This window comes from Anomaloglossus baeobatrachus, chromosome 6 (assembly GCF_048569485.1).
Source record: "Anomaloglossus baeobatrachus isolate aAnoBae1 chromosome 6, aAnoBae1.hap1, whole genome shotgun sequence".
Lineage (NCBI taxonomy): Eukaryota > Metazoa > Chordata > Amphibia > Anura > Aromobatidae > Anomaloglossus > Anomaloglossus baeobatrachus.
The window spans coordinates 157,469,331-157,492,076 of NC_134358.1; positions in this window are offsets into that span (position 1 = coordinate 157,469,331).

The following is a 22,746-nucleotide window of genomic DNA, read 5'->3' on the forward strand; positions in this document are numbered from 1 at the left end:
GTTCCTCTTGCAGGGCCATTAGTGCAGCAGCGGGATCCATGGCCTGATCTTACTGTCACGGCCGGGCGGTCGGGCAGACCCAGGAGGTGGATCCACTGGACCGAACTCTAAGATGGAGGTAGGGAGTCCGGCAGCTGAAGCACTGAAGGGCAGCAGGATAGTCCGTGCAAGTGAAGACAGCGGAGGAGTCCCTGGGACCACGGAGTCACAGAAGGTAGTCTTGGTGACGTAGCTCAGGTTCGGAGGCCGAGATGATATCAGGCGGAGTCCGGAACCTCTGGAGCAAGATGACGGGTCACCGCAGGGATCCGAGATGGCAGGTGCTGTCGGATGGCAGACGGACAGCGTGCGGGGTTCGGGATACGGCAGACTGGATGGCGAGGCAGGTACGGCTCTACAAAGAGAGATAGGTGAGTACAGGCACATAAACACCAGGAGACCTGACTCCTAGCTCAGGGAACACGAAGATCAGGCCCCGCCCCCTTGGACAAGAACCCCCTTTATACCCTGAACCTGACTAACCTCATTTCCTGTTACTGGACGCTGGCCCTTTAAGAAAGGGTCAGTGACCGCGCGCGTGCCCTAATGCGCATGCGCGCGGCCCGGGTGCCAGAAGCCAGGGAAGGAGGCTGCGAGGAGGACGCAGGAGAGCCGGCCAGGGCCTGGGAAGATGTCGGACGCCGGGATCGGCGACCAGAGGACCTATGGAGGACGGGCACCGGAGGCTGGGACGAGGGGAGCGTGGCAGGTGAGCCGGGGAGCGGAGCTGAGGACCCGGGGAGGGGAGCCGAGGACCCGGGGAGCGTGACAGCATGGTGCGTAGCAGTGACGTTTTGTAATCATCACTGCTTACTGTAACACGCTGTGCCATGGAGGTGGCAATGACATGGTGTCAGACTGCAGCCAGAGACTGTAAGTGCACATTATGGGTCAGTGTGTGAGAGCAGTGTGGGGTGGGTGGACCACATGGAATATTTGGTATAGAAACCTGTGTTTGCAATTACAGAGGTCAGACATTTCCTGTAGTTCTTGACCAAGTTTGCATGACCTCTACCATCCCCTCTTCAATACAGTGCAGCTATGCTATCCCCTTTGCAGAAAATTACCCCCAAAGTATGATGTTGCCACCCCCATCCTTCACATTTGGAACAGTGTTTTTGGGATTGTAGTCATCCTTCTTTTTCCACCAAACATTGCGAGTTGATACCAAAAAGTTCTATTTTTGTTTCATCTGACCACATAACCTTCTCTAATACCTCCTCTGGATCATCCGGATGGTCATTGGAGAACTTAAATAGGCGGGACCATAAGCAGAGGGACCTTGCATGTCTTGCAGGATTTTAATCCACAACAGTGTATTGTGTAGCTGACAGTAATCTTTGAGACTGTGGGCGCAGCTCTCTTCAGGTCATTGACCATATCCTCCGATGAAGTTCTATGCTGATTCCTAATCTTTCTCAGAATCATCCTTACCCACAAGCCAAGATCTTGACTAGAGCCCCAGACCGAGTAAGATTGACAGTCATGTTGTGTTTCTTCCATTTTTAATAAGTGTTCCAACAGTTATTATCTTCTTACCAAGCTGCTGGCCTATTGTCCTGAAGCCCATCCCAGTCTTGTGCAGGTCTACAATTTAATCCTTGGTGTCCTCAGACAGCTCTTTGATCTTGGCCATGGTTTAAAGGTTGGAGTTGAATTGATTGAGCATGTGAACAGGGGTCATTTATACAGGTAATGAGTTCAAACAGGTGCAATTAATACAGGTAATGAGTGAAGAGTAGGAGGGCTTATTAGAGAAAAAAAAACAGATCTGTGAGAGTCAGAATTCTTGCTGGTTGCTAAATGATCAAATACTGATTTCATGCAATAAAATACAAATTGATTATTTAAAAAAAATAATGCAATGTGATTTTCTGGATTTTTTGTGGGACTCTGTAACAATTGAAGTGTACCTACGATAAAAATTTCAGACCTCTCCAATCTTTGTAGGTGGGAAAAAATTGGCAGTGTATCAAATACTTATTTTCTATACTTTAAACACTCTGAAGGGGCCAGGATGGAGACATATATACAAGATAGGGGATATATTTACCAGGATGGGAAGATAAATATCAGAATGGGGCCATATTTTCCAGGATGGGGACATATCCAGTATAACAGGATGGGCCCAACAGAATTCAAGAAAAGGGTTGTCCCACACCATCCGATTTGACTTTTTAATCCACGTCAGACTTCTTCCTTTCATAAAAAATAACTTTTATTGTGCATATTTAAAATCATACTATACATGAAATCTGAAATGTGTATTTCAGATTGAAAAAAGAAGAAATCAAGAAATCATGATATACAAAATTATTTTTTTTCGAGAATATTTTTGTAAATAATTTTTTATATAAAATGTAATTCTACAATACAATACCCAGGGACATAGAAGTAAGTCCCAAAAGCAAAATGATAATGTCAAAATAATTGATTAATTGCACGTTAACCCGGAATTAAATTATACCATATCCAACTGCAATGTGTAGATATATAGTTTAAATAAATAGGCCCATCATATAAAGTGCATATAGTGACCAGTATATAAAGTATTTTAGTGCTGTGCAAAGAGTGTTGGTTCATAAATTCAGTTTTGAAAAAATAACACAATTACCAATATTTCTCAGTTATAAAGATATACTAGGTTCAACTATATAAATATGGTGTTTAATTATGGAGACGGACCATATTCAATTATAATACTGAAAATGTATTAACAACGGGTTAAAGTGCCAAGTGCTATATACCAAGACTGGGACTACTAGTTCCTAAAATCCATCTCTTAAGGATATAAGGTTCTGCTAGTGCTGCTAGTGCTGCTAGTGAGCAATCCACAGGTTCCCGGTCAGATAAACACATGTCATATTGGAGGTAATAACATTACTTACAGCTGACCGTAAAGTTCACGTCCGTCTACCCCAACGTACGTTTTGCCTCTTCTTCTATATATATATATATATATATATATATATATATATACAGTTAGGTCCAGAAATATTTGGACAGTGACACAATTTTCGCGAGTTGGGCTTTGCATGCCACCACATTGGATTTGAAGTTAAACCTCTACAACAGAATTCAAGTGCAGATTGTAACATTTAATTTGAAGGTTTGAACAAAAATATCTTATAGAAATTGTAGGAATTGTACACATTTCTTTACAAACAGTCCACATTTTAGGAGGTCAAAAGTAATTGGACAAATAAACCAAACCCAAACAAAATATTTTTATTTTCAATATTTTGTAGCGAATCCTTTGGAGGCAATCACTGCCTTAAGTCTGGAACCCATGGACATCACAAAACGCTGGGATTCCTCCTTCTTAATACTTTGCCAGGCCTTTACAGCCACAGCCTTCAGGTCTTGCTTGTTTGTGGGTCTTTCCGTCTTAAGTCTGGATTTGAGCAAGTGAAAGGCATGCTCAATTGGGTTAAGATCTGGTGATTGACTTGGCCATTGCAAAATGTTCCACTTTTTTGCACTCATGAACTCCTGGGTAGCTTTGGCTGTATGCTTGGGGTCATTGTCCATCTGTACTATGAAGCGCCGTCCGATCAACTTTGCGGCATTTGGCTGAATCTGGGCTGAAAGTATATCCCGGTACACTTCAGAATTCATCCGGCTACTCGTCTGCTGTTATGTCATCAATAAACACAAGTGACCCAGTGCCATTGAAAGCCATGCATGCCCATGCCATCACGTTGCCTCCACCATGTTTTACAGAGGATGTGGTGTGCCTTGGATCATGTGCCATTCCCTTTCTTCTCCAAACTTTTTTCTTCCCATCATTCTGGTACAGGTTGATCTTTGTCTCATCTGTCCATAGAATACTTTTCCAGAACTGAGCTGGCTTCATGAGGTGTTTTTCAGCAAATTTAACTCTGGCCTGTCTATTTTTGGAATTGATGAATGGTTTGCATCTAGATGTGAACCCTTTGTATTTACTTTCATGGAGTCTTCTCTTTACTGTTGACTTAGAGACAGATACACCTACTTCACTAAGAGTGCTCTGGACTTCAGTTGATGTTGTGAACGGGTTCTTCTTCACCAAAGAAAGTATGCGGCGATCATCCACCACTGTTGTCATCCGTGGACGCCCAGGCCTTTTTGACTTCCCAAGCTCACCAGTCAATTCCTTTTTTCTCAGAATGTACCCGACTGTTGATTTCGCTACTCCAAGCATGTCTGCTATCTCTCTGATGGATTTTTTCTTTTTTTTCAGCCTCAGGATGTTCTGCTTCACCTCAATTGAGAGTTCCTTAGACCGCATGTTGTCTGGTCACAGCAACAGCTTCCAAATGCAAAACCACACACCTGTAATCAACCCCAGACCTTTTAACTACTTCATTGATTACAGGTTAACGAGAGAGACGCCTTCAGAGTTAATTGCAGCCCTTAGAGTCCCTTGTCCAATTACTTTTGGTCCCTTGAAAAATAGGAGGCTATGCATTACAGACCTATGATTCCTAAACCCTTTCTCCGATTTGGATGTGAAAACTCTCATATTGCAGCTGGGAGTGTGCACTTTCAGCCCATATTATATATATAATTGTATTTCTGAACATGTTTTTGTAAACAGCTAAAATAACAAAACTTGTGTCACTGTCCAAATATTTCTGGACCTAACTGTATATGTATGTACGCCCCCGAAGAAGAAGAAGAGGCAAAACGTTTGTTGGGGTAGAGGGACGTGGACGTTATGGTCAGCTGTAAGTAATGTTATTACCTCGAATATGATATGTGTTTATCTGACCGGGATCCTGTGGATTGCTCTTTATAATTGATAAATATTGGTAGTTGTGTCATTTTTTCAAAACTGAATTTATGAACCAGCACTTTTTGCACAGCACTAAGATACTTTATATACTGGTCACTATATGCACTTTATATGATGGGCCTATTTATTTAACCCCTTCAGCCCCGGGGCACTTTCCGTTTTTGCGTTTTTGTTTTTTGCTCCCCTTCTTCCGAGAGCCGTAACTTTTTTATTTTTCCGTCAATCTTGCCATATGAGGGCTTGTTTTTTGCGGGACAAGTTGTACTTTTAAATGAAACCATAAGTTTTACCATATAGTGTACTGGAAAACAGCAAAAAAATTCCAAATGCAGAAAAATTGCAAAAAAAGTATGATGGCACAATAGTTTTTGGGATGTTTTATTCCCGGTGTTCACTATATGGTAAAACTGATGTGTGGGTATGATGCCTGAGGTTGGTGCGAGTTTGTAGACACCAAACATGTATAGGTTTACTAGTATCTAAGGGGTTAAAAAAAAATCACAAGTTTGTCCAATAAAAGTGGCGCACGTTTTGCGCCATTTTCCGAAACACGTAGCGTTCTTATTTTTTGGGATATATTGCTCAGTGATGGCTTATTTTTTGCGTCTCGAGCTGACGTTTCTAATGGTACCATTTTTGCGCAGATGCTACGTTTTGATCGCCTGCATTTTGCGTAAAACTTGCGGTGACCAAAAACGTAATTTTGGCGTTTGGAATTTTTTTTCCACTACGCCGTTTACCAATCAGATTAATTGATTTTATATTTTGATAGATCGGGCATGTCTCAACGCGGCGATACCAAATATGTGTATATTTATTTATTTTTTAACCCTTTAATTTTCAATGGGGGGAAAGAGGGGTGATTTGAACTTTTAGGGGTTTTTTTTTTTTTTTTTAAACTTTTTTTTTACTTTTTTTTTATTTTACTAGTCCCCCTAGGGGGCTATAGCGATCAGCAATCCGATCGCCATTATCTATCTGCTGATCACAGCTGTACAGCTGTAAACAGCAGATACAGTCACTGTTTCCCTCTGCTCTCGGCCGAGGGAAAACGAAAGTGAAACATCATAGCTGCAGGCGTCATCACAAGACCCTGTGCTACGATGGCAACCACCGATAGTCACGTGATCACGCACGTGACTTCCGGTGGGGGCAGCGGTAAGTAAAAAACATGGTCGCGCCCATTTAGATCTTGCTGCCAGACTTTGGCAGCAAGATTTAAGGGGTTAATGGCCGCGGGTGGAAGCGATTCCACCCGCGGCTAGCAGGCACACATGTCAGCTGTTGAAAACAGCTGATATGTGTGCCGACCGCCGCCGCCTGCCCGCAGGAGGGGGCGGGGCTTAACGGGACACGCTCCATGACGGATATATCCGTCCATGGTCGTGAAGGGGTTAAACTATAAATCTACACATTGCAGTAGGATAGGTTATAATTTCATTCTGGGTTAACATGCAATTAATCAATTTTTTTGACATTATTATTTTGCTTTTGGGACTTACTTCCATGTCCCTGGGTATTGTATTGTGGAATTACATTATATTTAAAAAAATATTCTCAAATAAAAATTAATTTTTTATATCATGATTTCTTGAGCTTTTTCAATCTCATATACCCATTTCAGATTTCGTGTATAGTATATTCAGTAGAAGCTTTACCACTTTTGTGGGGAAATTACTATTAATTATTTGGCGAATTTTGATTTATTATATTTAAAATCATGCTTAAAAACATGTCTTGTCTTACGCGTTTCAAGCTCCTAAGAGCTCTTACTCATAGCATAGACTTACATAAAGTGACTGACCTATATGTGCAAAAAGACCAATACTTGCAAGAAACTCCTCCCTGGATTAACTCATTCCATTCTCAGCTGTTATAAGTTGAAAACAATTGATATGTCAAAAAAAATACCTATCGGATATAACATACTACTCATACATAGATTAAACTATTCCTATTCAATACTTATATCTTGGTATATACATCGCAATACATAATATTTGTATTTTGGTTATTTAACTACAAATAAATAAATTAAATCCTCCTTTTCTTCCACTGTTATTAGATCTTTTTCCTTGATATTTTCTAAGCTAATATATAAGCATATAATATTTTTCCAAATATATGTTTTCTAGTTGATATAACACAAATCAATTATTCCTAATATACAGTCTCCAGAAATATACACATAAACAAATTCCATAAGGGTAGCTGAGCATATTGCAGATATGTCGAATACCGGGGAAAAAAAATAAAAAATCTATGTCAGGTTTATCTCAACATTTTGCCTCCAAACATGACGGACAAGCTACTGATCTGGAAATATCAGTGATGGAAAGACTTAATAGACCAGTAAGGAATGGTAACTGGGAGACTCATCTAAGAGCACAAGGAGCCTTTTGGATATCTTACTTACAAACTAGCAGCCCAGAAGGACTAAATTATAGGAGTGATCTACTTTATTTTCATTAAAACATCTAGAAAATATATAAGGTAAAACATATTATATTACACACATATATAGTAGTTTAACAGAAAATATTGAATAAAAACGATCCAACTGCAGTATAAAAATGATCTAACTGCAGGGTAAAGTATGGTTGATCTATTCTTACTTAAGGCCGCTTTACACACTACATTATATCTTACGATGTGTTGGCGGGGTCACGTCGTAAGTGACGCACATCCGGCATCGTAAGGTACATTGTAGTGTGTGACAGGTATGTGCGATTGCGATTGAACGTTAAAACGTTCATTGCATGCACGTCGCTAATTTCTCATGAATTGAACGTCAGATTATTCATCGTACCTGGGGTAGCACACATTGCAGTGTGTGACACCCCGGGAACGATGAACAGATCTTACCTACGTCCAGCGGCTCCCGGCCGGCAATGTGGAAGGAAGGAGGTGGGCGGGATGTTTACGTCCCGCTCATCTCCGCCCCTCCGCTTCTATTGGCCGGCTGCCGCGTGACGTCGCTGTGACGCCAAACGTCCCTCCCACTCCAGGAAGTGAACGTTCGCCGCCCAAATCGAGGTCATATGGATGGTTAAGTACGTGTGACGGGGGGTTACTTTTTTGTGCGGCACATTCAACAAATTGAACGTGCCACACATACGATGGGGGCGGTTACGATCGCATATGATATCGTATGCGAAATCGTAACGTGTAAAGCAGGCTTTATAGTAAAATAATTAGAAGATAAATGTTAAGGAATTTGTTTATGTGTATATTCCTGGAGACTGTATATTAGGAATAATTGATTTGTTTTATAACAACTATACCAAGATATAAGTATTGAATAGGAATAGTTTAATCTATGTATGAGTAGTATGTTATATCTGAGAGGTATTTTTTTGACATATCAATTGTTTGCAACTTATAACAGCTGAGAATGGAATGAGTTAATCTAGGGAGGAGTTTCTTGCAAGTATTGGTCTTGGTGCATATATAGCTCAGTCACAGTATGTTAGTCTATGCTATCAGTAAGAGCTCTTAAGAGCTTGATACGCGTAAGAGAAGACGTGTTTTTAAGCATGATTTTAAATATGCACAATAAAAGTTATTTCTTATGAAATTAAGAAGTCTGACGTGGATTAAAAAGTGAAATTGGATGGTGCTGGACAACCCTTTTTTTGAATTCTGTTGAAACCACTACTTAGGAGCCGGCCTGTTGTTTGGCCATGCGCTGACCACTATTAATGGACTTGGAATGGGTGAGCTGAATCCCCCCTCTTTTTCCTTTTTGTAATGTGATAACAGGATGGGGCCCAGAATGGGGACATACTGCATATAACAGGATGTGTACATACTTTCCAGTATGGGGACATATATACGATGATGGGGATATATATGCTAGCATGTGGACATATATATCAGGATGGGAACATATACACAAGGAAGGAGCCCAAGATAAGAAAATGTATACCAGGATGAGAGCATATACTGTATACCAGAAAGGGGCCTAGGATAAGGACTTGTATATCAGGAAGTGGACATATATACTAGGAAGGGTACAAGGATGGGAACATATATACCAGAATGGGGACATATATATTAGCATTGGAACATGCTGAGGCCTTCTCAAGGTTCGACCAGTGTGCCATCAGGCAAAATTATTGTCTAAGCCATAAGCACTTGCTCATGTGTTGGGGTTAATTGGACCTTTCCAGTGACTGCTTTGTTGAGGGCAACGGTGATGTTTTGGAACATGTGCTGGTGTAAGGTAAGGATGACATACCGGGAAAAATAATGCAGCTGGGAAACAAGTACCGAGGGCCATCTGCTGGCCCTCTAAAAATTGAGTGAGTGTTGGCTTCTGGCCTTCAAAAAGTTATAAGATAAGGCTGGCTGCTGGTCCTTTAAAAATTGAGTAGGGGCTGGCTGCTGGCCCTTTAAACATTCAGTGCTGCATGATGACTCTGTTGATATGGTGGAGGTGGGGATGGAGGAGGGCAATAAAATAAAATAAAAAAAACATGAACAGTATACTCTTTGTGGAGTGGGGAGGGGTGCATGGGAATGCACTAGAAAAAAAAGAACATTTAAATTGGCTGTATGTTCCGCTGCTGCCATCTGCTGAGGTTGAGAAGTTAGTGCCATCCAGGCCTTGATTATTTTGAGTACAGTCAGCCTGTCAGCATTTTCATTTGGCAGGCAGATGTGCCTATTAGTTGTTATGCCTCGGTGGTACTAAAAACTCATGAAATCAACTTAAGCATCAAGGGAGCAATGACTTAATCCTGTGAGCCTCAGATTTGTCACACTTCATCGAAAAAAAAATAAAGATGTGTTGCGGACGGGGGCAAGGCCGCTGCAGGGGCTACTCGGATCCCGCTTCATTACTGTGGCTCGAGTGGTAGCCGGACCCGGGCTCGTACAGCCGTCCAACCTTACAACCATAGAAAACGGGGGGTATTTATAGGGGATATAGTCTTTGTCAGTTACGCTACCTGTGGGTTGTGGTGAGAATTGGTAGCACCACCGCTGTCTAGTTATGTGACACCTGGGGCTGATGGAGCAGGACAGCAGGATAGAATCCCCTCCATGGGTATGAGAGGTGTAGTCCCGGGTCCCAGGGTGTACGAGAGCAATGACTGCTGAGGATGGCATGCAGAGTTGGACCGGGGATGAATGGTGTACTCACAATTCAAAGAATTGCACACAAAGTCCAGTGGTAAACCAAATTGCCAGTGACTGGTCGCCTCCGGCGGGTGTATTTGGGTCCAACACCCAGATGTAGCAAACAGGGGTCCCTTCTTCCTGCACTCAGTGTTTGTGTCTTCAATGGGACAACTCCGCTTGGAACGGGGAAGTCCACTTCCGGTACTGTATATGTTGGGAGCTGTGGCCGACGAAATCTGACCTTTGGGAACTCTGTGGGTTCTGACGGATACCCCATCCCCCGCTTTGGGCTTCCGTTTTGCTCTCTGGGCTTACAGTGGAACAAGGCCTGAAACCTTGTCCCCGGCTGGTTAATTAACAAGGGGCTTGCAACCTTCCTCGTCCTAGGGTCCAGGCACTCTGAGTGTGCACGGCCTCCGGACCGGATTTATGCTGTCGGCACTGGTAGGCTACCACCCTGCCCCGGTCCACTTTAGGTCTCCCGCGACCGGATCTCCATCGCCTGTGGTCCTGCTTGCCGTCTGCAACTAGTCCGGTAGTCCAGGGGCCCCTACCCCTTACTCCACTGCCACTCCACACTCCTTCAATGTCAGCTGTCAGTACTCAACTGTTCTGTAGTGTTTGCCACCCCTGACACCTCAGGACCCCTAGGTGGGCGCTCCCATCCGCCTGGTCCTGCCCACTGGTGTGTCCCTATTGTCATGGGGGGGTGACTAGGTTTTACTGGCTGGTGTTGTGCACCTGGGTGTGGGTTTTATGTTTGTCTGCAAAGCAGGATGGAGTTTTGTACCTGAGAGATTTGTACAACCTCTGTGACTACCTGGTTTTGCCAGGGCGTCACAGATGCATTGATACAATAGGTGAAAGACCCAAATGCACCTTTTGTGTGAATACATTTATGAAGGACTTGTGGTATTCTTTCCTCTGAAATAGGTTGGAGAAGTTCCCTGACATAGTTCATGAATTTTCATTGGCAAGGGTGCAAGGAGATAAAAAAAAGATTGGAAACCCATTTTAGAGTTGGATGTCTGAAGGTCCTTGATGTGTTATTTGTTTTCTTCATCATGGCCTCTGTGATTTCTTGTTGTTGGACAAATAAGTTACATTCCTAAATGGAAATGTTTTCTGAGGTCACACTCGATGTGTGTTCCAGGATGTATTAAAGTTCTTCCTTATAGTTTTTGGCAGCCCTTGTACATAGTCTATACACTGTAAGAATCTAAGGCGGGCTTTGCACGTTGCGACATCGCAAGCCAATGCTGCGATGTCACACGCGATAGTCCCCGCCCCTGTCGCAGGTACGATATCTTGTGATAGCTGGCATTGCGATAATTATAAATTTAAGGCTCGAAAAAGCCCTCCATGTCTGACGTAATCCAGGATGGTCCAGCGTCACTTCCAGCTCTGCTGCATGAAGGTGACCGGAGTGCAGAAGACACTAGCTAATGACGGGAATAGCGCGATCAGCTGAGCTGTCACTGAGGTTACCCGCTGTCACTGGATACAGCGGTGGCCGCGGGTAACCTCAGTGACAGCTCAGCTGATCGCGCGGCTGTCTTCAGTTGATTGCTGTATAACATTGGAAAAATAGTACAGTGGACCCTCGCCTAACGAGTAACCCACTTAACGAGAATTTCGCTTAACAAGCAAAGCTTTCTGTAAATTTGTAACTCGGTTTACGAGAAAGCTTTGCTGTACGAGCAAAATACTCACCACACACACTTCCGTACATCCACCGCGCTTTGACCCACACTTTCAGTCCACACAAACACACACAAGCACGCACACAAGCGTTTTGGCACACAAGCAAGGGCATGTGTTATTGGCTGTGTATGTCACATGTCCTTGCCCTATAAGGACTTCTGAGTAGTTTCATTTTTGGACACCATAGAATGAGTTTACTCTGTGTATACGTACTTCATACCAGAACTGGCTCATCTGGATCGATCCGTTCACCTCCTGATTTGTCCTGTGGCTTCTATGCTGGTAAGCTGAACCTTTTTTTGTGTTTTATATGTGTTTGTGTTTGCCTGCCATTGTTTTCAATGGGGTTCAAGATGTTCGTCGAACATTCGTCGAACGTTCAACGAACATACCCGCCGTTCGACGAACTGAACTCGAACACTAGGGCGGTTTCTCATCTCTACTAATGAATAGAAGTTTATCAGACTCGCCCATTACTAACTCGGCAAGTATACAGTTAAAAATACACAGACACAGGGAAAAAAAAGTAGTTTATTTGAATAAAGACTCCTCCACACTCTCTTGTTCACCAATTTATTACTTAAAAAAAATCCTGGAATTTCCAACATAATCCAAAGATTAATGTCCCACAACATTCATTCATTCCTATGGAGCTTTTCAGAGTTCCCAGAATGTCAATCCATAGGTCACTGCCGCTCAGCGGCAGCCTGGAATTTCTCAATGTCGTGAGAAAATCCATACCTACCGGTGACCGGGAGTGACCTAAACATCCTTGTTCTGAGAACGTTCTCATAACAAGCCTCCAAATTTCTCAAGAGCTGTGATGTCAATAACTTAGTCACCACTCCTGAGAAACTCCAGGCTGCTGCTTATCGGCAGTGATCTATGGAGGCTTGTTCTAAGAACATTCTCAGAACACAGTTCCATAGGAACTGATGGGCATTGTGATTCATCCATTGGATTATGTTGGAACTTCCAGAATTTCTTTTTATTTAATAAATTGATAAAAAAAGGCAGTAGAGTTGAGCGATGTTCGAGTCGAACGGTTTACCAATTTCAAATTCGAGTGATTTTGGGCGAAGTTCGAGTTGTTCGATGAACTCGAACAATTTGTTTCAAGTTCGGCAGTTCGAGTTACTGTTCGATAACGGTTTGATCACCAAAAGCGTGGCTTTTCACAGTAAGGCTATGTGCTCACGTTGTGTATTTGCATGCGTCCTGCGTCACCAGCACAATCCCTCTCTCTTTCCTACTCACCGATCACTGGCGCCTCGCTGCACGGCTGTCACAAATCTCCGATGGATTTTCCTCTTTTGAAAATGGCTGCTGCTTCATTATTCAATCAGCTATTCCCTGCTTTCCTGATTGGTTGCAGTAAGGCATGCCCCCACGATGAGGGACAGCTGTCTCACTGCAACCAATCACAGCCGCCAGCGGGCGGCTCTATATTGTGCAGTAAAATAAATAAATAATTAAAAAAAACAAAAAGTTGCGGTTCCCCCCAATTTTGATACCAGCCAAGATAAAGCCACACGGCCGGAGGCTGGTATTGTCAGGATGGGGAGCGCCACGTTATAGGGAGCCCACCAATCTAACAATATTACTTAGCAGCCGCCCGGAATTGCCGCATCAATTAGATGCCCGTCTAGGTCCCGGGACTCTACCCAGCTCTTCCCGAATTGCCCTGGTGTGGTGGCAATCGAGGTAATAAGGGGTTACTCATGGCAGGCGTCTCCTCGAGATACCTTCCATGATTAACCTGTAAGTGAAAGTAAATAAACACACACAATGAAAAATCCTTTATTTGGAATAAAAGACTAAAACAACAATCCAGGTCCGAAGTAATCCACATGACACTGTCAGCTCTGCTACATGAAGATGACAGGGAGCGCCGTAGAACACGAGCGCTCTGTGTCCTCTCCACGCAGCACATGAAGTGAGCCACACTGTCACCAGAGACTTCACTCTGCAATGTAGAGGGATAGATTACCAAATCTTCATATACTTCTCATTAGAGGCGGTGGCTCAATGGTTAGAGCTACTGACCCAGGAGCATTAGTTCACGAGTTCAAGTCCCGGCCGTCTCGGTAAAGCGTTAAATTTAATTTATTTTTTATTTTACATTATAATTATTATTTATTTATAATTATAATTTAATTTAATTATGCACTGATTGGAGGAGACGGACATCAGCTGTGAGCCTCGGGACACACCTCTAAAATCAGAGCAGTTCACAGAATGAGGCTGCATTGCTCTCTCCTCTCTCTCTCTTCTCTCTCTCTGTCTCTCTCTTCTCTCTCCTCTCTCTCTTCTCTATCTCTCTCCTCTCTCTTCTCTCTCTCTTCTCTCTCTCTCTCTGTGTCATCTCTCTCTCTTTTTCTCTCTTTTTCTCTCTCTTTTCTCTCTTTCTCTCTCTCTTTTCTCTCTCTCTCTTTTTCCCTCTCTCTCTCCTCTTTGTAGCTGAATAATCCACTTCTGGATTCTCAAGTGCAAAACAGAGGTCAAGATTACCAAATTTTCCTATGCTTTTCACTAGAGGCAGAGGCTCAATGGTTAGAGCTACTGCCTAAGGAGAATTAGTTCACGAGTTTGAGTCCCGGCCGTCCCAGTAAAGAATTTAATGTATTTTTAATTATAATTATTATTTATTTATAATAATAATTTAATTTAATTATGCACTGAGGGGAGGAGCCGGACATCAGCTGTGAGCCGCGGGACACACCTCTAAAATCAGAGCAATTCACGGAATGAGGCTGCATTGCTCTCTCCTCTCTCTCCTCGCTCTCTTCTTTCTCTCTCTTCTCTCTCTCTTCTCTCCTCTTCTCTCCTCTTCTCTCTCTCTTATCTCTCCTCTCTCTCTTTTCTCTCTCTCTCTCTCCCTCTCTCTCTCTTCTCTCTCTTTTCTCTCTCTCTCCTCTTCCTCTTCTCTCTCTCTCTTCTCTCCACTGCTGTCTCTCCTCTCTTCTCTGTCTCTTCTCTCTCCCTCTCTCTCTTCTCTATTCCCTCTCTTTTCTCTCTCTTTTCTTTGTCTCAGACCTGGCGATGATCAGCTGATGCGGTCCCCTGAGAGAATCAGCTGTCACTATAAGTCGAGCGGTGAGGTCGGCTTTTTACAGCCCGACCGGCAAAACTATCAACTGCTGCTGTCGGACAGGAGTCTGCACAGAAGTGTGTAGTTTGTTTTTTTGTTTTTTTTTTTGCACTGATGCATTAGCTGATTGTATAAAAGCCGTTTATACAATCAGCTGCTGTGTCATGTGATTCAGGCCCTTGAACCTGACACATCATCTGATCGCTTTGCCTTCCAGCAAACCAACCAGATGATATTGGATCCAGATTGGACGGCGTGGGACCCTCGACCCAGGATTACTGTGGAGGAGGTTCTTTATTTCAATAAAGATGGAGTCACTAATTGTGTTGTGTTTTATTTCTAATAAAATATTTTTCTGTGTGTTGTGTTTTTTTTTATCTTTACTAAAAATTCATGGTGGCCATGTTTAATATTGGCGTGACACCATGAATTTCGGGCTTAGGGCCAGTTGATAATATACAGCTAGCCCTAACCCTATTATTACCCAGCGAGCAACCCGTCACAAGGGCTGCTGGTAGAGTTAGATACAGCGCCAGAAGATGGCGCTTCTGTGAAAGCGCCTTTTTCTGGGGCGGCTGCGGACTGCAATTCACAAAAGGGGTGCCCAGAAAGCTTGGGCACCCTGCGCTGCGGATTCCAATCCCCAGCTGCCCAGTTGTACCTGGCTGGACACAAAAATTGGGCGAAGCCCACGTCATTTTTTTTTAAAATTATTTCATGAAATTCATGAAATAATTAAAAAAAAAGGGCTTCCCTATATTTTTTGTTCCCAGCCGGGTACAAATAGGCAGCTGGGGCTTGGGGCAGCTCTTAGCTGTCTGCTGTACCTGGCTAGCATACAAAAACATAGCGGAGCCGCCCACATGTTTTTTTTTTTGGGGGGGGGCAAAAAACTCCTGCATACAGTCCTGGATGGAGAATGCTGAGCCTTGTAGTTCTGCAGCTGCTGTCTGCTGTCTGTCTGTATGGAGGATAGCAGACAGCAGCTGCAGAACTACAAGGCTCAGCATCCTCCATCCAGGACTGTATACTGGAGGGAGAGACAGGGGGAGCAGAAGTACAAGTCTCGGCATGGTCCATTCACTAGTGTATGCAGGAGAGCAGACAGCAGCTGCAGAACTACAAGGCTCATCATCCTCCATCCAGGACTGTATGCTGGAGGGAGAGACAAGGGGAGCATAAGTACAAGGCTCAGCATGGTCCATTCACTAGTGTATGCAGGAGAGCAGACAGCAGCTGCAGAACTACAAGGCTGTAAGCGGTGATGTCACTGCTGACAGGCGGGTTACTATAGCAACGGTGATCTCCATTATTCACCGGCTGTGGCATCCAGTCCTTGCATGTGGGCTGACTCTGTAAAGAGTGCCGACATGCATAGGGGGGAGTCGACCATGAGCCACTGCATCTCGCCGATACACGGATGCTTAAAGGAGAACTGCGTACCAGAGAGATGCACTGACAGGACCTAGCATGATGTCTAGCCATGTGACCAGTCTGGAGCCAATGAGATAATAGACACGTAACTGGTCACATGCTATTTTGACATCACGGAAGGTCCTATCATCAGTGCTGGTTACCGGGAGGGCGCAGTGATGATTGGAAGGAAAATTCAGCGAGAGACAGAGTGCAGGACACGTCGCGGGGACCTGTAAGTGTAATGGCAATGTTTATTAACTGTATGTGTACATGTATAATGTGTTTGTATGTGTTTTTGTTTGCCTGCCATTGTTTTCAATGGGGTTCGAAGGAGTTTGATGAACCAAGCCGAACTCGAACACTAGGGGGGTGGCTCAACACTACAAGGCAGTGTGGGGTAGTGTTTTTACGTACCAATTTGGATTATGAGGAATTTTCTATTCAATAACTTGGTGAATGAGGGTGTGGTTTTTTTAACTCTATAATTACCAGGTTAGTAATGGTGGTGCCTGATTTATGCCTATACATTACTAACTTCTGGGCTTGATGCTAGCTGTTAATTCACAGGTGACATAAACGCAAAACGTATTACCTATTTCCACCCCGTAACAGGTCAATCGGAAAGAGCAGGACAAAGTGCCAGAATTGGCTTATCTAATGGATGCCTCACTTCTGGGGTGGATGCAGGTTGGTATTTTTTGGCTGGGAGGGGCCAAATAACCATGGGTCCTCCCAGCCTGATAACACCAACTCCCAGCTGCTTGCTTTACCTTGGCAGGTTATCAAAAAATAGGGTAGAGCTCGCCCAGTTTTTTTCTTTAAATTGATTATTTAAATAATTTAAAAAAGTGTGGGGTGATAACCAGCCAAGCTTAAGCTGACAGATAAGGGTCGTTGCCTCAGTTGTCTGCTTTACCTATGCTAGTTATTCAAAATAGATGGGAGACCACGTCACTTTTTGTTAAATTATTATTCCCTATCCACATTTGCTTGTATGGCAATTGGCCCATTCTGCTACCTTTTGCAGGTTCCTAGCCCTTACTGTGACCATTTTACAGCCTTTTTACAGCACAGAAGTTCAAGTCTCCATTAACTTATATGGGGTTCAGGTCCAAGTCCCAAACCAAACTTTTAACTGAAGTCCAGATTAACCCACTGAACCCAAACTTCCACGGGTCTGCTCATCTCTAGGTGTGAATACCTTGACTGTGCCTCACTTTACTGTAAAGTGTTTTTTCTTGATGAAAAGGATAAAGTGCAGCCCCAGCAAAGTCATAGGCAAATCTATCCCGTGACTTAGCTATGTAGGGCAGGGCCAGGATTAAAAGATTGAAAGTTATCAGAATGGGGTACAAATTCAATTTGAGAAAAAGGGGAGGCGGAGTAGGAAAAAGATCGGAGCCATAGAAAAACATCAGAGGTAGCCTATTAAACTTCATGTAGGCCCCCCACTGGACAGGTCATCCCACTGAGCAGGTTACCTCAATTAAAAGGCCATCATCTTACCTGGGAACTGCAGCAGTGGACGACAAACTGGAGAGGCTGAGTTTGCCAACTAGCGGCACAGACGGAGCCTCGGTGACCTCAAAGCATCATGACATTCTGATAGGTCCAGAAGCTGGGTTGAAGAATGTAGCAGCAGGAGGAGGAGAAAGGCAGACGTGAAGATCCAGGCTGCTTTCACGTGTGTCACCTGGGGTGGCTTCTTGTTCTCGTCGGCGCCTCCAGGATGCACGCCAGAAGGAAACTAAAGAGGCACAGCAGAGGCATGGAGTTTGGAAGTCGATCATGTGACACAACTTGGGGCTTCTCGTAAAAGAGGCTTCAACAAAGCGGTTCCAGGCCTATGAATTTCCTAAATTTTAACCTAAATTCAATGTACAGCTAATCAATTTCAGCACTGTTATGTACACCAATGAGCAGGTATCCCACTCACTTTCAATGTGGTCCATGATATTTTTCAAATTCCTATTTTTATTTTTTTTTCAAATTTTAGAGAATATGACATAAAGGTTTTAATGTAGATCTTAGAATATTAAGGGTGTTTTAATATGTTGGCTTCCCATGTCTCCATTACAACGTTTATTGGAGATAAGAAAAAGAGGAGTATGCTAATATTTTAGCATTTCTTTATATAACCATGTTTCACAATATAATTTGAAAATGCATACCTACCATTTCAGACCCATCGCAGAAATGAATTGTTTACAATTGTAAATAACTATACTGTAAAAAATTTATACATTTTATCACATAAGTGCGTGTTTTTAGTGCTATTTTCTTGCTAAATAATAACGTTCCTGATACTTTTTATTTTACATACAGTATTTGTTTAAAAGAAGAATATTTAACACTTAAACTTTAAATTATAGATGAATAACAGTTGTGAAAAAGTACTCATAATAAATTGCATTTCTGGTCACTGCTATAGACAATTATTCAATAAATTCATGTGATAACAAATATAAAAATTAAATAAACACACAATGAGCACATACATATTGGTTGCTCCATATACCGTATTTTTCTGATTTAAAAGTGCACCGAACTATAAGTCACACCCAAATTTTACAGGATGAAAATAGGAATAAAGAGAATTCTTAATGATAAGATGGGGTTTTACCTTGTAGTATTGTCTGTCTTGTAACCCGAATCTAGCTTACCTGGGAGCCCGAAAGAGTGGGGTCACAAGTAGAGATGAGCGAACGGTTGTGGTTCGGCTCGAGTTCGGTTCGCCGAACTGAGGTCTCGTTCGAGTTCGGTTCGGCGAGCCGCTCGAACCGCATAGGAAACAATGGCAGGCAATCACAAACACATAAAAACACCTAGAAAACACCATCAAAGGTGTCCAAAAGGTGACAAACAACACAAACACATGGGAAAGTGACAAGGACATATACTCATGCAAAAACAAAAGAGCAGGACAAGGAAAAAGAAAAGGAGACACAGATATAGGCATGGCACGCCCTTCTAAAATCATGTAAAACACTGCAAGGTGACTCCAAGCGAGTCTCCCTTTTTTCCAAAAATTGGGCCCCACACACACCCACCCCTTCAGTGGCAGCAGTTGTGCCCCAGTTGTACACTTCACAGCTAGATTTGCATCAAGCACATTCAAAAATACGCCATACTTAACCGTCCCCAGGATGACACCAGGGTAGGTAGCAAAGTCTTTCCTGATCCCAGCTCTGTGCATCTTGGATCATTTTTAAAAACAATGTAAGCAAGGGTTACTCCAAGCGGAGTCTCCCTTTTTTCAAAAAATTGGGCCACACACACACCCACCCCTTCAGTGGCAGCACTTGTGCCCAGGTTGTACACTTCACAGCTAGATTTGCATCAAGCACATTCAAAAATACGCCATACTTAACCATCCCCTGGATGACACCAGGGTAGGTAGCAAAGTCTTTGCTGAACCATGACTTGTTCATCTTGTCTCCTTTTAAAAAACACAGCAAGCAAGGGTTACTCCAAGCGGAGTCTCCCTTGTTTCCAAAAATTGGGCCCCACACACACCCACCCCTTCAGTGGCAGCACTTGTGCCCCAGTTGTACACTTCACAGCTAGATTTGCATCAAGCACATTCAAAAATACGCCATACTTAACCGTCCCCAGGATGACACCGGGGTAGGTAGCAAAGTCTTTCCTGATCCCAGCGCTGTGCATCTTGGATCATTTTTAAAAACACAGCAAGGGTTACTCCAAGAAGAGTCTCCCTTTTTTACAAAAATTGGGCCACACAGACACCCCATCAGTGGCAGCACTTGTGCCCTAGTTGTACACTTCACAGCTAGATTTGCATCAAGCACATTCAAAATACACAAGCATTTACTCTCCCCAGGATGACACAGGGGTAGTAAATTCCTTGTGGATCCATGACTTGTTCATTTTGATGAACGTTAGTCTGTCCACATTGACACTGGACAGACGCGTGCGCTTATCTGTCAGCACACACCCAGCAGCACTGAAGACACGTTCAGAGACAACGCTGGCAGCTGGACACGACAAAATATCCAAGGCGTAAAAGGAGAGCTCTGGCCATTTTTCAAGATTTGAAGCCCAAAATGAGCAAGGCTCCATTTGCAAAGTAATGGCATCGATGTTCATTTGGAGATACTCCTGTATCATCCTCTCCAGCCGTTGACTATGTGTGAGACTTGTTGTCTCTGGTGGCCTTGCAAAGAAGGGTCTAAAATAATTATGAAATGATTCAATAAAATTGCTGTTACCAGCACCAGATACGGTGCTACTGGTACGGGTAGACTGTTGAAGATAACGAGACTGTACCATGTTTGTCAAGTTACAACTGGGAGATTCAGTCCCTGCACCTGCACGGTTGTTTGGTGGAAAAGCCGAGCTAAGATCGAGTAACAGCTTCTGCTGATACTCCTGCTGATACTCCTGCACACGTGCGTCCCTTTCTATGGCTGGAATTATGTCAAATAATTTGGACTTGTACCAGGGATCTAATAGTGTGGCAAGCCAGTAGTCATCATCACTTCTAATTTTGACAATACGAGGGTCATGTTGGAGGTAGTGCAGCAAGAAGGCACTCATGTGTCTTGCGCAGCCATGCGGACCAAGTCCACGCTGTGTTTGTGGCATAGAGGTGCTAACCGTTCTTTCTTCCTCTGACATCTCCCCCCAACCTCTTTCAACTGAAATTTCACCAAGTTCTCCCTAATCCGCTGAGTCTTCCATGTCCATGGACAGTTCGTCCTCCATTTCTTCATGTTCTCCTGCACCTTCCTCAACATTTAGCCTGCTACCATGCGCCCTTGTTGATCCCTGTCCCCCATGGTCCCATGCCTGCCGTGTTGGTGATGATGAACGTCTGGACCTTGGTGATGTTGTTGTGTCTTGTGCATATGAATCCTCCTGTAGTTCCTCCCCTTCCTGTTGTCCCACCCCCTGACTCCGAATAGTGTTTAGCGTGTGCTCCAGCATGTAAATGACTGGAATTGTCATGCTGATAATGGCATTGTCAGCGCTAAACATATTCGTCCCATGTCGAAACTGTGCAGAAGGGTGCATAGGTCCTTGATCTGAGACCACTCCATCAGGGTGATCTGCCCCACCTCTGCATCTCGTTGGCCCAGGCTATACGTCATGACGTATTGCACCAGGGCTCGGCAGTTCTGCCACAGTCGCTGTAACATGTGGAGAGTCAAATTCCAGCATGTCGCCACATCGCATTTCAGGCGATGAACCGGCAGGCCGAAAGACGTCTGGAGCGATGCAAGTCGCTCAGCAGTGGTGGTTGATCGGCGGAAGTGAGCAGACAGTTTTCGTGCCCTGTTCAGAAGGGCATCTAGGCCGGGATAGTGTGTTAAAAATTGCTGGACAACAAGGTTCAACACGTGAGCCATACAAGGCACGTGTGTCACCTTGCCCAGGCGAAGGGCCGCACCCAGGTTTGCAGCATTTTCGCACATGGCCTTACCAGGCTGCAGGTTGAGTGGAGACAAACATTTATTAAACTCAGTCTCCAGAGCTGCCCACAACTCAGCCGCTGTGTGACTCCTATTTCCAAGACATGTCAAGCTAAAGACCGCCTGATGCCGTTGCGCTCTGCTGCCAGCATAGTAATGAGGGGTGCGTGATTCCTTCTGCGCAGTGAGAACGCTGGTGGCCTGACCAGGCAGGCTTGGGGCGGAGGTGGAGGACCCAGATGAGGTGGAGGAGGCAGAAGCAGTGGCGGAACTTGGACAGACAGAGCATTGACATACAAGTCGTGGGGACGGCAAGACTTGTGCAGCAGACCCTTCACCATCTATCACCATAGTTACCCAGTGCCCAGTCAGCGACATGTAACGTCCCTGTCCATGCTTACTGGTCCAAGTATCGGTGGTGAAATGCACCCGTTCACACACAGAGTTTCTTAAGGAAGCAGTGATGTTGTGTGTGACATGCTGGTGTAGCGCGGGCACACCTTTCTTAGAGAAGTAGTGGCGAATGGGCATCTGGTACTGGGGCACAGCGACAGACATTAGGTCTCTAAAATCCTGTGTCCACAAGGCGGAAAGGCAGCATTTCGGTAGCCAAGAGCATACAGAGGGATAAACTCAACCTCTTAGCTTTGTCATGGGTCGCAGGAAATGGCCTTTTATTTGTCCACATCTGAGGGACCGAGATCTGGCTGCTGTGTAGACGGTGTTGAGTAGGGTGTCACTGGAAAAATTCAGGTTTATGAGGAAAGTGCAGGCGTAGACATGATGTTGCCTTCATCCAACGTTGGTGCTATCGATGTCTGAGAGAGCTGTACACACGCACTTGTTTCCCCTTCCAAACCAACTGACGACCTACCAAGCAAACTGCCTGTTGCAGTTACAGTGGTGGAAGTTGTGCGTGGAAAACCAGGTGTGACAGCTGTCCCCACAGTCCTAGAAAATGAAGAGCGCGTGGATGCACTGGAAGGGTCAGGCGGTGGATGGTTCGCTCCTCTAGGCCGCATTGCAGTTCGGTGAGCTTCCCACTGGGACATATGATATTTATTCATGTGACGATTCATGGAAGAAGTTGTCAAACTGCTGAGGTTTTGCCCTCTACTAACAGAATCACGACAAATTTTACAGATCACATAATTTGGGCGATC